This window comes from Corvus cornix, chromosome 1 (assembly GCF_000738735.6).
Source record: "Corvus cornix cornix isolate S_Up_H32 chromosome 1, ASM73873v5, whole genome shotgun sequence".
NCBI lineage: Eukaryota > Metazoa > Chordata > Aves > Passeriformes > Corvidae > Corvus > Corvus cornix.
The window spans coordinates 112,398,310-112,412,922 of NC_046332.1; the positions used below are offsets into that span (position 1 = coordinate 112,398,310).

A 14,613-nucleotide genomic window follows, 5' to 3' on the forward strand; every position below is an offset into this window, starting at 1 on the left:
CATCCGTTCCCAGGCTTTATGCTCTTACTTAAAGGCCAGCTGATGGCTGGCCTTGTGAAAATCCCTCTTCAGTGCCAGTGATTCCATCTGCAGGATATTGGAAAGTAAACTGTCCCCCAATTTAAATGCAAAAGCCCTACTTTATACTGCATGCAAAACATAAAATACCTTCCAGTAAGTGCTTCACATCCAGTGCTTTATGCACAGGGCTGAAGGGTTTTCTGTCAGAGTCATTAGGATCCAGGAATAAGTAGCAAGAAGTTTCAAGTGACCCACCACAGGTGTGTTAAATGCCTTTTAGAGGTTATCACTGTCTCGTGTTCAGGAGTCTCCCAAATGCTGACTTGTTTTTTACCTATACAAAGCATCTGATGTCACTGGTGTGTGTGGGTGGAAAAAGCTGTACAAAGGTTAAACAAGTTCTTTCATCCTTGCTCATGAAAGTAGGCTCATATTGCATTTCCAGTAACTAAGTGCATTATTATAACAGATTGGGGATTTACTTTCTGCGTGCGTCTGTACCTCTGGTGACTAACTGGCCATGTGCTCTCCCCATTCCTCATGATGTTGCTTAAATTATTGCTTAATCTGAATGCTCTTTTGGCCTGAGTTTAGAAAGGTAGTGCAGCCAACATTTCCCACTATCAGTGAGCAGCCTTTCTAGCACCGCACCACAGAACCTGCTTGCAGGCTACAGAGATGAACATTTTAGAAATTACAGTGTAAAGATTGTATCCCATAAAACAGATTGTTTCTTCAGCCAAGTACTCAAACAGAAAGAGGTCACTGAGTTCAACATAGGAGCACTCATTTGCATGTGAGCATGGGAAAAATCCCACTGGTGGTAGCTTAATATTAAGCAAAGGATTATGAGTTTTGCTAGATGGAGGCCTAAAAGAATCTAGAATCAGTGGAGTTACCTCAGCGGATATTATGCACTAGAACTATCCAAAAGCCTCTGATAAAGTGAGGTTTTTCCCAGAAAGACTGTTCAACACATGGGAGCCCAGGATGCTGGAGAAACCCTCCTCATGGCTGGAATATGAAGGCCATGCACAGGTTGCACTCAGAGGTGCAGTTGGAGGCTGAGGAGCTTTACGTGAGTCATTTTTTGCCGGTGTAGCTCCCGTGCTGCAGGAGGGTAGGTGTATCAGCACAGAGATCATCACAGCTACCTCAGGGAGAGCTCTCAGCCTCCCACACTGCTGCCAGCTCCACCTGGGCCAGCCAGTTCAGAGGCAGCTCAGATGTGTCTGCACCAGCCCCAGTGCCAGCTCTGTGCTGACAACTGGAGCACAGCACAGAGGCGTGAGATGCAGAGTAAGAACAAAGAACCCAGATGGCCCAGCAGAAGCTGAGCTGGGGTGTCTTCTAGCAGAGCTACTGGTGGGAATGAACCCGAGAAAGGGATGTGTGCTTATGTGAGAGCATCTGCAGAGCACACACACACAGAGAATCAAAGTCGTTTCAGCTGGAAAAGGTATTGGAGATCATCGGGTTCAACTGGTAACCCAGCACTGCCAGATCCACCACTAAACCACGTCCCTCAATGCCACATCTACACTTTAATATATAAGAATTAATATATAGAAGACAAATTGCTGGTCTTTTAAATACCTCCAGGGTTGCTAATTCCACCACTTCCCTGGGCAGCCTGTTTCAGTCCTTGACAGCTGTTTCTGTGAAGACATTTTCCTAATATTCAATCTAAACCTCCCCTTGATGGGGACTTCCTTCTCTTGTCCTATGATTTTTTACTTGGGAGAAGAGACTGATCCCCACCTGGTCAAAACCTCCTGTCAGGGAGTTTTAGAGAGTGATAAGGTCGCCCCCAAGCCTCATTTTCTCCAGGCTAAACACCCCCAGCTCCCTCAGCCGCTGATCATGAGATTTGTGCTCCATCCCCTTCCCCAGCTCTGTTGCCCTTCTCTTTACAAACTCCAGAGCCTCAGCATCTTTCTTGTCGTGAGGGGCCCAGAACTGAACACATTATTGGCTAAAATTGAAGAAATTTTACACATGGTGACAACCCTAACAAGGCCAGGTGAATGGCAGCCAAGTACATGCTGTTAAGTGAGAAGAAATAACAATTAGTAAGAAGAATTTGGAAAGTCACAGAGACTTTATTGACTTTAAACTGCTACACTCTGGAAAAGGGTTGGTTCACTCCTGACAACAGCTCTGCAGGAAAGCTTCTGTAGAGTGTGGAATCTGTGGGAAAAAAATGACAAATTGTATATTATGAGGCGTAAGACACAGGATGGAAAACATTATAAACAGTATAATGTGATAGGTACATGAATAATGCACTGCCAACAGGGACACTGTGTTCAGTTTTGGTCAGTGCTTTTAGAGGAGATAATACAGCAACAGAGGGGATTCAGATAAAAAATAATTAAAATAAATAGAGGAATGAAGAATTTTCTATGTGAAAAGATAAAAAGGATTAGGTCCATTTAATTTAAAGACAAAATAAGAGGGAATGTATTAGAGGTTTCAATATGATGACTTTGATACAAATGAAATATCCTGTGCTCCTATTCAGTGTTTCTCTCATTCAAAAAAATTGGAAACATTACATGATAAAAATCCATAAGGAGTGATAAAAGACTGCATTTTTTCTCACAACACCAATACAAAATTACTCTCTGTAATTCTTTCTTCTAGCAGAATTAAAATGGACTGAATGCATATAAAGAAAACTAGAATATGCAAATTCAAAAAGTTCAAGAAATATTTTTCACGAAGTTGTAAACACCATCTCTAGATTAAACAGATCCTGCTCTGATATTGTATGCCAATTCCAGCATACATTCAGGACAGGGAAGAGAAAGCATGGGAGGGAGGGTGCCATGAAAATGGTTTTTCTATAACTGGTGGCATTATGACTTTGGATATCTTATGCCCTGTTCATGAAGGTAAGATTCATCCTGTTCCAATAGCAAAGCCTCTCCCCTATCCTTGCACTGCCGTAAGCCAATGAACTTTAACCTCTGTATGTTAAACCCACTGCCAATGCAGACCCAAATCATGCCTGCCCTGTGCCTCAGGCCGGGCTAACACACAGGAGAAAATCCACTTCTGGTGTGAAAATGGAAAAAAATATTAGCCTGACAAATTATTTTAAAAAAATACTGAGAGCTATTTGTAACTGTTTGGGAAAAAATGAACAAGTCCCAGCGGAGACAGACTGGCAGGCAGAGAGTAGAGGAAACATTGCAGAGGTAATTAATTTATTACATAAATCCATAGCTTAACAACTGATTAACACTCGATATAAATGCCATGAGCAAAAAGAACACGAGAGCTTTCAGGAGCATCAACCACCATCCTTTTGGGAGGGCAGGACCGGTGTAGTACCGAACCTTCAGGAACGAGTGGCTCATCACACGCTGCATGTAGTGGCCAGATTTTTCCAAAACCAGAAGCTCTTCCTTTCCCATACCTTAAAAAGACAACAAAACAAACCAAACCCACATGCAGTACAATGAAAGAGAGAGAGAGAAAAAAATTTAAACCCCCTGGTCTTTGTAACCCAGTTCCTCCTACATGCATTTCCCACAAACTGTCAACATCCCACAGGAATCTACCCACGTTGCACATCACAGCACAATGCTCCCGACAAAGGCATCTCAACCCATGATGTTTCAGGCAGCCTTTCAAACCGCCTTCAGTGTAAGTAGGTTCAGCAGCTCTGTAATTAGGTGTTAAGTTTGATCAATCCGGGAATTTTTGCAGGGACAGGCTTCTTTGGCTGTTCAGCATGATTTATGCCTGTGTGGTCTGGCTGGAAGGAATAAAGGGGGGTTTGTCCCATGAAGAAAATGAGACTTTCCATACTTCTCGTGAAGCAATTAAACATGTGTTCAGGTTCATCTCTATTTAAAACAGCCTTTAAACAAGCATGGGGACCTCAGTTGTCCTGTTAGTTCCATAGAACTAAAACAGGCAGGTGACTACTCCCCCTAAAGGCTTTAATTTATAAACATCAATAATAATAATGTTAATAATCATTGTCATAACAACATCTGCTCAGTTTGGCTTTACATGACAACACCAGGCTTCAGGAGGGAACTATGATAAATTAAAAACACAGGTTCTTACCATAAACAAAGCTGGGGAGACAGCATTGGGAATAACACTGATCCCTGCCAGTACAGTTTTCTTTGGTACATGCCAGAGTGTTGCAGGGTTAAAATGGCCATTTAAAATGCCTCTTTGGTGTGTGATTAACTCTCAGCAAGCAAATATTCCTATTGACACTGCAAACTGAAGGCTGTGTCATATGTTTCGTTTTAGTCTCCAAAATCAGGGGTTAGGACAAAAGAAGGTAGAAAAATATCATTTTAGGAGATCAGGAGGTAAAAGACAAAATGTAAGATAAAATTATAGGGCCATGTCAGCATCCAGTTCTCCAGAGGGCTGCACAGCATGTTTTGAGGTGTTTCACTAATCATTGCATTGTACCTGTTGAGAGAGGTGCTGCTAATGACTCTTCTCCTACTCCAAACTCTCTGCCCAGAATGGGAATAACAACAAATTTGGCAATCAATTCTTGAAGTTTCAGCACCTATCATGTCTAGCACAACTCACTAATCTAAACATGCATCTGCCTCTGTTTTCACCACACATACCTTGATTGCCACAAAGCCTGATTTACACTGTTATCTCTCAGGTGTATTCGATGCCTTCCCTGCGGCCCCTTTCAACTTCCAGATGAACTTTGGATGCACCATCAGCCAGACAACATATTTTGGCTCTATGGTTTCCAATGCTCTGTTACAACTGATACTCTGATAGTCTCTTTATTTTATTTAATTTGCCTTCCTATAAATTTCAGTTAGCAATTATGAGAAGAGTGAAGAGCCATGGGCATGCAGAACTCAGTGGTGTTCAGGGACAGCTGCCACACTGCAGGTGACTGACCACACTGCGATAAAGAACAGTAGCTCTGCTTACTGTAGAAGAGTTTTCCAGATGAATTTTTGTTTTTATAAATCTAATCTTCATTCACACTATCTTCTCTTCCTAAGAAAAATTACAGCATTTTATTACTGGTTATTTTTCTGAAGTAACTTTGCTTTTGCGGTTGCATGTGGTACAAACTAAATCTTTGCATTTGCTATATATGTGTGGGTATATATATAAATACAGATATGCAAAATAAAATATGTGGAGGTATCTTGATTATGCTCATTTGGGGGAAAGATTCAAAATTACAAAAGAGCAAGTTCAGTGGTTAAAAGACATATTTTAACTGGGACATGGTGCAATTCTTTCCTCTGATCTCTACTGTGACCTTATGCAAACCACATTATTTCAGGAAATGTTCTGATCTTTCTAGTCAGTGATTGTGAAGCAGCATTTTAAAGGAGGGTTTTCAGGAATATTGAAGTTTCTTATTCCATGGAAATGCAAGGGAGGAGAAAAAGCACTCTTCTCTTACCTAATCATTCAACAACTTGTATTAATGATACATTCATACACCTAAAAACTTTTTTGGATTTATTTGCATGTTAATATTAATGTAAAACACATTGAAAGACAAATCATAAAAATTAGAATTTTAATGTCTGAATCATCATTTAAAGGAAAGGGTGACAACATATGGATGGTATATTAGATGGTCCTAAGCCTCTAAACCTTGAGACCGGCCTGAATGAAGCATCACACCTCTAAGTTCATGGTAAGTGATTTAAATATGAAACATCTGGAGTTTTAGACAATTATGTCTAAAAAAGTAAAGCTTGCAGCTCCCCCAAATATACTTTTTTAAAAAAAATAATAGTTTTTAATTCTTGGAGTACTTCTGCAGTATCTTGAAATAAGAGAGGTTGCAATGGATCTTTGCCCAGCAGACACACTTGGGAGGAGGATTTGGGGCCAAACTTTTCTGTGTTGGCTCCTTGTAACTTCACAGCACACTCAGTGCTGTGGGTTCCCATCCACTGGGTCCTCTGACTTTTTCAGCTCAGTTTCCACACCCTTGTGAGCTGCTGTCAGGACAGTGCTTGAGGATGTGGCACAGGGGAGGAGAGGATAAGGTGGATGAGATCCAGTGTGGTTCACCCCACGTTACACTGGAGAGATGCAGCAACACCTGATGGACAGACATGCTCAGCCCACACCTTTCCCATTGTGTGGCCACAGCTCACAGAAACCAGGAGGGGAAGGGACAGGCTGGGCAAAAAGCAAATGTGGGGGTGCTGACCTGTTTTTATTTGTTTGCTTTTTGTAAAACTCATGGTGATAAAAAGCCAACATAAATTAGTTACTCATCATGTCTGCAATTATTAAGGAGAGCTGTTCCTAGTTTCAGTCCAAATTATGGTGCTAGTAATTTCAGATGGTTTTTTAAATCGGTGTGAGGGATTGCAGAAAATCTGTCCCTGAAAACAAGCAGTGACCATGAAGGTGTAAAATGAGATAATTTCCGCCAGAAACAAAAGAAAAAAATGTTAGTATTCAATTACCTCAATGATAATTAAAACTTGTATCTGATGGCTGTAACTTAAGCATCGACTTAGGAACAGAAACCATTTTGTTCCTTGTTGGTCCTAATTTACATTCCTACAACAGTGTTGGAATAAAAAGACAGGCCAGTGACCAAATAGAGGTGTTTGTATAGCCTTGAAGCAAAACACTTAGGATTTAAATTCCCTTTACTGCAACATGAGCTTGGTTAGGGCAGATTGGCTCTTTGCTTTCATTCACAACAGGCACAGAAGCAGCCAAGTTCAAGTTCAAGAGTCTCTCAAAAGGCTCTTCAAGCCCACGTGCCTTTCTCTGGCTTTGTGGTATGAGAGCAGTGGGCTCCTCAAGCTCTCCAGAGCTGCTGCAGCACACCTGCCATTGAAAACCTCCAGCGGTGGAGATGAACAGCAAAACTGCTTCCATTTTTCAGATGGAAAAAAGTCCATTGTCAACAAACTCCTCCACAGAAAGCAAAGGAGAGATCATCACCAGCACGTTGTAGGGTGGTGAAGCCCCCACCCACAACAGGTACAGCATCTCTGAACACCGACAAGGAAACCTGAGCCTTTCTTTGTTTGCTTTCTCCTGAGGAGGTGTGTTTGGAGGCTGAAGCCCTCTTAGCACATCGAGGTGGGACCAGCCCATCCTGACTGTGGGGACCCAGCAGGTAGACCCCAGCTCCCAAAGGAAACAGTCAGGGCTGCACAACAGAGAAGAATAAATAACACAAAAGGAGGGGAAAGAGCAGTTATGAGAAACAACCTCTGAATGATCACATCTTGATGTATTTATTTACACTACTTTTCATAAATTCCACCGGCCACATCCTTAATCCCAAAGATTCTGAACTATGCAGCAGAACCATTATTTTCCCTGCACAGGGATACTTTCACTTTCAAGTCGCTCCTTGGAAGCGCTTTTACAATTAAGTCTTTATTAAAACCTTTCAGAATAAATAGCAGGTAAACTTAGAACAGGTTCCCTCCAGGTTTTGCCAGTAGACATGCCAGTGCTGCATGTCCTGAGGGACAAGTGATTTGTTGCCAATAACCTAACAGAGTGCTCCTCACAAAAATATTCTCCCTTATTCCTTAATAAGGTCCACATCCCACGTGTCTGCTCATGCACACTCCTAAAGTGGACAGGTGAGAGACTGGGCAATCTCTGTTTCTTCAGGATTTTTTTAATCTCCTTTTAAACAAAAATGCTTTTAAAATTAATTCATCCTAAAAAGAAGGCAATAGCTCCTCCTTTAATGCCTTTAACTCTGTGGGAAAACAAATGGTTCCACAGAACATTAGCAGCAATCACAGGGCAAACCATCTATAGTTAATCAAAGTAAACATTACAGAGGACACAAGTTTGCTTTCGCTTACAGTAAAGGAGTGTATATAGATATCTACTTGGATAAATAGGCTTCTCAGAAGGTTTGGTGGGGTTTTTTTTCCTGGAGAAAGCCCATAAAACTTGGAAATTCCAAATAGATATATTTTTATGTCCTATTGTGTAGTCACTCATAAACTTAATGTACATTTACTGTAAAAGTACCATTGCCACTGATTACTACCGACTTATTTCAAGCCAAATAATTTTGTGTAACAATCTCATAAGGAATACATTTGCAGTATTTTAAATAGCTAAAATTAACTGATCATAGATGGAATTAAATGGAACCATTATGTGAAAGCCCTGCTACCATGCAAGGTGTACTTTTCACACAATATGCTTATCCCAGCCACACTGGCCCCCTTTCTGAAAATTCTTTTCCTGCATTGTTCTAGCCCAGCAGTCATTCTGCATATTGACGTTCCTGTGCAAATAAACACGTGTAGAAATGAGGCTCCTTGGCATTTCCTGAACTTCAGAGTGTTTTCAAGTGCACTTCCTAAGGCCTTTTACACTTGAGAAAGACTCGTGTAGTTTAAAAGAAGAAAGATGAATTCTCATGGCACTAACACATGCTTTGTGAAGAATATAGATTTTGCAATGTGTGCCATACTATCCACTCGGAATGTGCTGCTGTTGTAGAGAGAGTCACATGCTTGTTTCTCTTGAATAGAATTATGCTGTGAATAAGTCACTGTGAATCAAAGTGTCTCCTAAACCAATAAAGTACTGTACAACAAGCTCAGTAATAACAGAACAGGGTTCAAAGGGTTGCAGGCATTAAATAACATGGTAAGATGGTGATGGTCAAACATACAAGGTGTGTGTTTAACTCTGGAGTCTTTAAGCAACTTTCAGCCTGGTTTAATGACTCATCAAAGATATTTTAATGCTGCTTTGCAAGAGGTCTTTATCTTGCTGAATGTTATCTTTCCAATAAATTTCCATTGCCCCTCAGGCCAAATCATTTCAGTAGAAGTGCATTGATCAAGGAGTGTAATGATTCTCTTCTCCCACACCTGTCGTTTCTACCATTTCATTTTTCGTAGGTTTTTCCTTGATTTTCTCAATCATTAGCTGGTTTTATGTCTGGGAGAGTGTACAACAGAACAGAGGGGGTGCATACTTAGGGCTGCTCAGCACAGCTCTATCATCCTGTTTTTACACCAACATAAAATTGGTTTAACACAGTGATAAACCAGGCCTCTAACAGCCAGTCCTCCGTATCTCAAGAAGACAGAGTTAATCTCTGGATTTTGGGTACCCTTAGTTACTGCACAGTTGCTCTCATAGCTGCTTTTTGTTTCATAATTAAGCTCGCTGCTCTGTTTTGCCAGTCCCTCACATCTTGTGTAAGCCTGTGTGATATCCAGAGCACAGAAGCTTGAATGTGCTTAGTTTTGAGAATATTCATCAGACTGGGGGATTTGGGTTTGCAGATTCCCTGTCAAAGGTATCTCACAGCTGTGGCTTGATAAACTCAAATGCTCGCATTTGCTCATCATCCAGAAGGAAACAAAACTGAATTGATACGTGTAGCTCAAGAAGCAAGTTTTTATAAGGCAGATGCAGAAAGACAGTTCTGGCTCCTGGGATGGCTGTGTGAACAGAAAGGATACCTCCAATCATGCCAGGGTTTGACGACTGCCACTGCAGTGAGTCGGACTCTCTTTCAGCACTGTTTCGACATCCAGGCAGCCATCACTGTTAGAGCTGCACTTTTGTGATAGCTGTCACATGAATTTTGTTTTCAGCTGGCTTCATGTGTTTTTAAATCAATCCACAGCTCGTGCCATAAGGAGACATTTGTTTCTTAAGAGGAGAAAGATGTGCTGAGTGATGTGGGAAGAGGGACACCGTGAACATGTTCAGAGGGGCTCTCAAGGATGCCAGCCCCACAGCTAGAGCTCATGGTTTCCTCTGAATATCTCAGAGGCCCTTCCAAAGTATCTCCAGCCACCTGTGTCCTCTCTATATGCTGTGGTCCCATGTCTCTGCCCTGCCTGCTCCCTCGCACCAGGGTGGGTGGGATCTTGCCTGCCTGCACAGTACTGAAATGCATTTCTGCCAGTGCAGGTAAAAACAAGGACTGCGAGGAAGCATCAGGCTTTTGGCAAAGGCAGGTCCTGCAGCCCCTGGGGCTGGTGCAAGGACAGGAGAGGAGCATGTGATGGGGGCAGTCAGGACATCAAGCTGCCAGTGAGCTTCATCTTCTGGTTATGGTTTCACATCTTGCTGAGTCCTGCCAAGGAAAAGAGAGGAGACCCTGCCCCTCACCTTCTCTCCTCCCCCAGCCACACGGTCCTGCCGCATTCCCTTGGGATGGTTCTGGTGATCAGATAGCCCTGGGGCAAATCAATTCAGAGAATTGACCTGGTGGAAATCCAACACTGCACATAAATATGCAAGTAAAAGAACAATTTACTGCCAGATATGTCAACCTGTCAAGTGAGTGGGCTCGCCCTAAGGCCACACTATTTCCAGGAGGGAGAAGGGTGCCTGCAGCTGGGGAGAAAGGGCAGGGGAGATGGAGCAGGCCCTTTCTTTTCAGTGGAAGGTGAGCACTGACTTACCAGGGCTGCTGTTAGTATGAACTCACCCCCTCTGGTTCTGTGCTACCTGTGCTTAGGATGGAAGGGGGCTTAAGAGGGGACAAAATTCATAGAGGAAAATTTTAGTTTCTGGAGGTTCATTCAGCAGGGTTGAATAATTAATTAGTGGAGAGAAACACACTTCTCTGGGCAAGTGGTTATGTTATCTCAGTTGTGAGATTACTTTACCTCAATTATATCAGAATACTTTATCTCAGCTGTGATCATGGAAGGAGCCCAGAGACATCTACAGCTACCTGAGAGGAGGTTGTAGTGAGCTGTGGTCTGTTTCCTCTGCCATGTCCCAAGTGAAAGGACAAGAGGGGATGGCCTGAAGTTGCATCAGGGGAGGTTCAGATTAGATACTAGAAAAGAAATTCACTGACACAGTTGTCAAGTATTGGAATAAATTGCCCAAGAAGCTGGTGGAGTCTCTGGAAGTGTTCAAGAACCATCTGGATGTGGCACCTGGGGACATGGTTTGGGGGTGATTATGGGGGTGCTGGGTTGACAGTAGGACTGGATGATCTTGCAGGTCTCTTCCAACTTTGATGATTCTGTGATTACACCCTCTAGGGACAAGGCTGCTTTGTGAAAATCTGTAACAGCAATGATTTTCATCTTGTCCATCAAGACCCTGGAGTTCTCTGTTAGAGGGCTGAAGGCTGGTAGGGTGACCCACTGCCCAAGATCTGGGCTGGCTGACTCACCTCCTGACAGCCCCCACAGAAGTCAACTGTAAGCCCAGGAGTCTGTGGACCACAGGTAGAAGCCCCTGACCCCACAGAACTAGGAACTCAATTCCCTCTGCACAGCCAAAGCAGCAGAAATTAGGAGGGAGCAATAACACCACTCTGCTATTGCTACCACTGAAGTAAAGATACATAGTTAACAAAATTGTTGGATTTTTAAATTTTTCAATATGTTTATTTAAAAATATAGAATATCTATGTGTATTTAAAAATAAAGAATATCTGTATTTAAATTAAATTATCCACGTTTTATACTACATGCTCATGATGCTCACCTTGCATTTTCCCCATGGAAACGTGTATGACTTATCATGACAAACCACTAGCCCTAGTGAAGAGCAGACCCAAATCTTTGGCAGGAAATTATGCTATGTATTATAAAGCTATTTTATACTAAGCGTGCATGTTTTCAGTCTAATGCAAGGTAGAGGAAAAGCCCCAACTGTTTTTCCTAAATGGATAGAATCTGGCTAATTTAAGACAACCAAAAATAAAATTTCTGAACATTTCATACTAAAATTAAAATTCAAACAAAGCTAAAGAAACAAACCTTCTCAAATGTTCTCCAAAGAAATTGTTATATTTTGCTATCGTGGAATTTCACCAGGACTCACTGAGTTCTTTTCAATTCTCATTTTATTCCTAACCAGCTCTTTGTCCTCTAGTTTGGACTGATCTTAATTTATAGGATTTGCTGCCACCTTTTTCAGTTACTCAATTCAGAAATATTCCTCTTTAAGCAATCTTAGCTGTTCTAAGTGTATTTTGGAATCATTGGACTGCCTATTAGTGAAACTAATAATTTCAGGTTGTGCATGTGCTGTATGTTAAGAGGTCCAGTTTCCATACTTAATAAACATACATAATAAAGTTGCTGAAAATTTTGTGTCTCTGTGTGCATAGAAGGAAACGACCTCCAAAACTGGTAACATTTGGAGAGCAAAAAAAAATGTGGCATCTTTGTCTCTGCTTTATGAAATTCTTAGGTTTCAGCAGTCATGCACATGGTGCATATGGTCTGTCAGTATAATTTACCTGAGTTCATTCACCATTTTAGTCAGTGAAAAACTCACCACCTGTGCTACGTGCTAAAATATTGATAAATAATAGATATGGAAGTTAGTTACTCTTAATGTATAAGATGTTGCTACGTTAATAATTTCCCACGAGGCAGACGGAGTTTGTATAATTAAGATCATTTATCTGTAAAAAAGTGAGTGTTTGAAGTTGCCAATGATATGTATCACAGCATTATCAGAAATTATTAAAAAATCCATGCTGAAAAAAAAGGAAGGGTACATTTCTCCACAAAGGCAAGATAATGGAGCGTTGGACATTTTGAAAATTCTAAAATGCTAGACACAGAAATAAAACGTTTTGTTTATTCAAGATTCGTTTTTCAACTCAAATAAAATGCTCTGTTTATTTAATATTTGTTATTCAATGTAAGTGTGAAGACTGACAAGAATGTTATGTAAGTAACTCAGTGAAACTTGCAGGACACAGCATCATCTTATTTACTTGCTTTTAAATGTCTGCTCAATGCCATGAGCACACAGGACCTGTGCTTTGTTTAAAGTTCTGATGGATAATTCAGGGCAAGTAATTCCATCTCCCTGTGGTTCATTTGTTCACACTCATGTCTGTGCTGGAGGATACTGGGATGTATTATTGGAAGTATTAAGGGTTTGATTATCCCTTTCTGAGCATCACTGCTCTTACCTCAGGACAGCAGAGAAGAGAAGTGATGAATACACAGTTTTTCAGTTTTTCAAAAAAAAAAGTTGTTAGTTAAAAGTTGTTGTTCACTGACACACTAGGGGTGAAATTCTAGTTCCATTAAAGATGTGGATTTGCCATCATCCTCAATAGGGTTGGGTTTCATTTGTCTTTGATGGGATTTTGCACACTGTCTCATTTCAAACTACACTTACTATATCTTTCACTAATATCTCAATTCATAAGAGAAAACATCTAAACTTGTAAGGGAAAACCTCTCCTCTGGAGGAATGCTATGCATGAAGAAGGTGACAGGGAGCAGCCATTTTATCCAGAAAGCTCCAAGTATGACAGTCTGACTTTTAATTTATCACAGAAGAGCTAAAATAGCTACCTAAACTGTGGGCAGTGTTTTGACTCTAAAATATGCACCTTTGTTCCGTGCCTTGGCTGCCATCGAGGTATCAGATGTTTGAGGTGCTGTGCAAGAACAGGCAGTTTATTGCTGTTCCCTGCTTCTGTTTTTCCCAAGCTGCAGCAATCAAATGAACAAGGAAAGTCATTCCTACAAGGTGGAGTAGATATCTGTTAACATGCCTGCTGATTTTATGGTGGAGTAGAAGGAACATAGCTTTAACTGCTCGCTGTAGAACACTCTTAAACTTGCATTTATTTACATAGCATCTAAGGCATTTAGCTGACTGAAGAGAATTGATTAGCAAGGAGGCTGTTAAACAGCAGTCCTATAGCAGGCACTGCACTGAGGATTAGAGGTTTATTTCACTAATTGGTGCCCTCCTGTAGTCTTTATGGGTCAATTCTAAAAAAATAAAGGAGAGCTCCGAACTGTGTTTGGAATAAAAGCAGAGTGATGCTTTTCACTGCACAGAAATCCCATAGATGAGCTCTTTTAGAAATGGGTTTAGGATTTTCCAGCCAAATTTTTCCTCTCTGGTGAACTCTTGCTGTATCCCTACTATGCTGTTTAACCCTAGAGAGCACAGCATGGTGAAAACCAGACCTGCAGCAGACGCATTAAGGATGATGCTGTCTTAGCTGCCCACCACAGCTGCTTGGGATGTAGGAGCCACACACCTCTGTTTTGAAGAATTTTTTATCAGGGGAAGCAGAAATAAAGCCCTCACCTCCGGGGTTTTAAAAGGTAATCAGAATAAAGGAGATGTGCACGCTGCACCCTTAAGAGCAGCGTTGGTACTCACACGAAGGGTTGCCTGGCTCCAGCTGGCTCCCGGAGGTTTCCAGGGCATGGACAGCACCACTAGAGGGCTCACAAAGTATTTAAAGGGTTATTACGTGTGGTACATGAAAAATAGTCTCATTTTACTTTCTGTTCCCCCATTTGTACAAGCAACGAATTTCAGAGCCGAACCTGGTGAAGAGTACCTTTGTTTTGAAGTCAGCCCAATGTCACAGGTTTACCTCCGTATGGGGACACTTCCACCTCCTGACCTCTCCTGTGTAAACAGGCTTTCCATGGAAAACAGTTTTGGCCTGATAATGTTGCAGTCACCAGCCAGAGGCAGCCACTCTGCAAAGCAGCACCTGCTCCTCCCAGTGCTTCCAGAGGAATGGAGGAGTTCAGGGCACCAGGTATAGCAATATTGGTGTATTTTATAGACCAGTGCTTCAGGGGAGAAAAAAAACCAGCCAAAAACCCACAAAAAACCCCC

The 14,613-nt window shown here is 41.6% G+C and overlaps 1 long non-coding RNA gene across 2 annotated transcripts in view; it reads right to left on the reverse strand.

The window, feature by feature from the left end:
* Positions 1-2,130: 2,130 nt before the first annotated feature.
* Positions 2,131-14,613, reverse strand: part of LOC104686245 — a 126,037-nt gene continuing 113,554 nt past the window's right edge. Inside the window, exons 5-6 of one of the 2 annotated variants that reach the window (XR_002044267.1) lie at positions 3,366-3,445; positions 2,131-2,211 (exon numbers count right to left, since the gene is read on the reverse strand). This is a non-coding gene — a long non-coding RNA (uncharacterized LOC104686245). The remainder of the gene's footprint in view (positions 2,212-3,365; positions 3,446-14,613) is intronic. The other variant, XR_002044266.1, reaches the window with a different exon arrangement.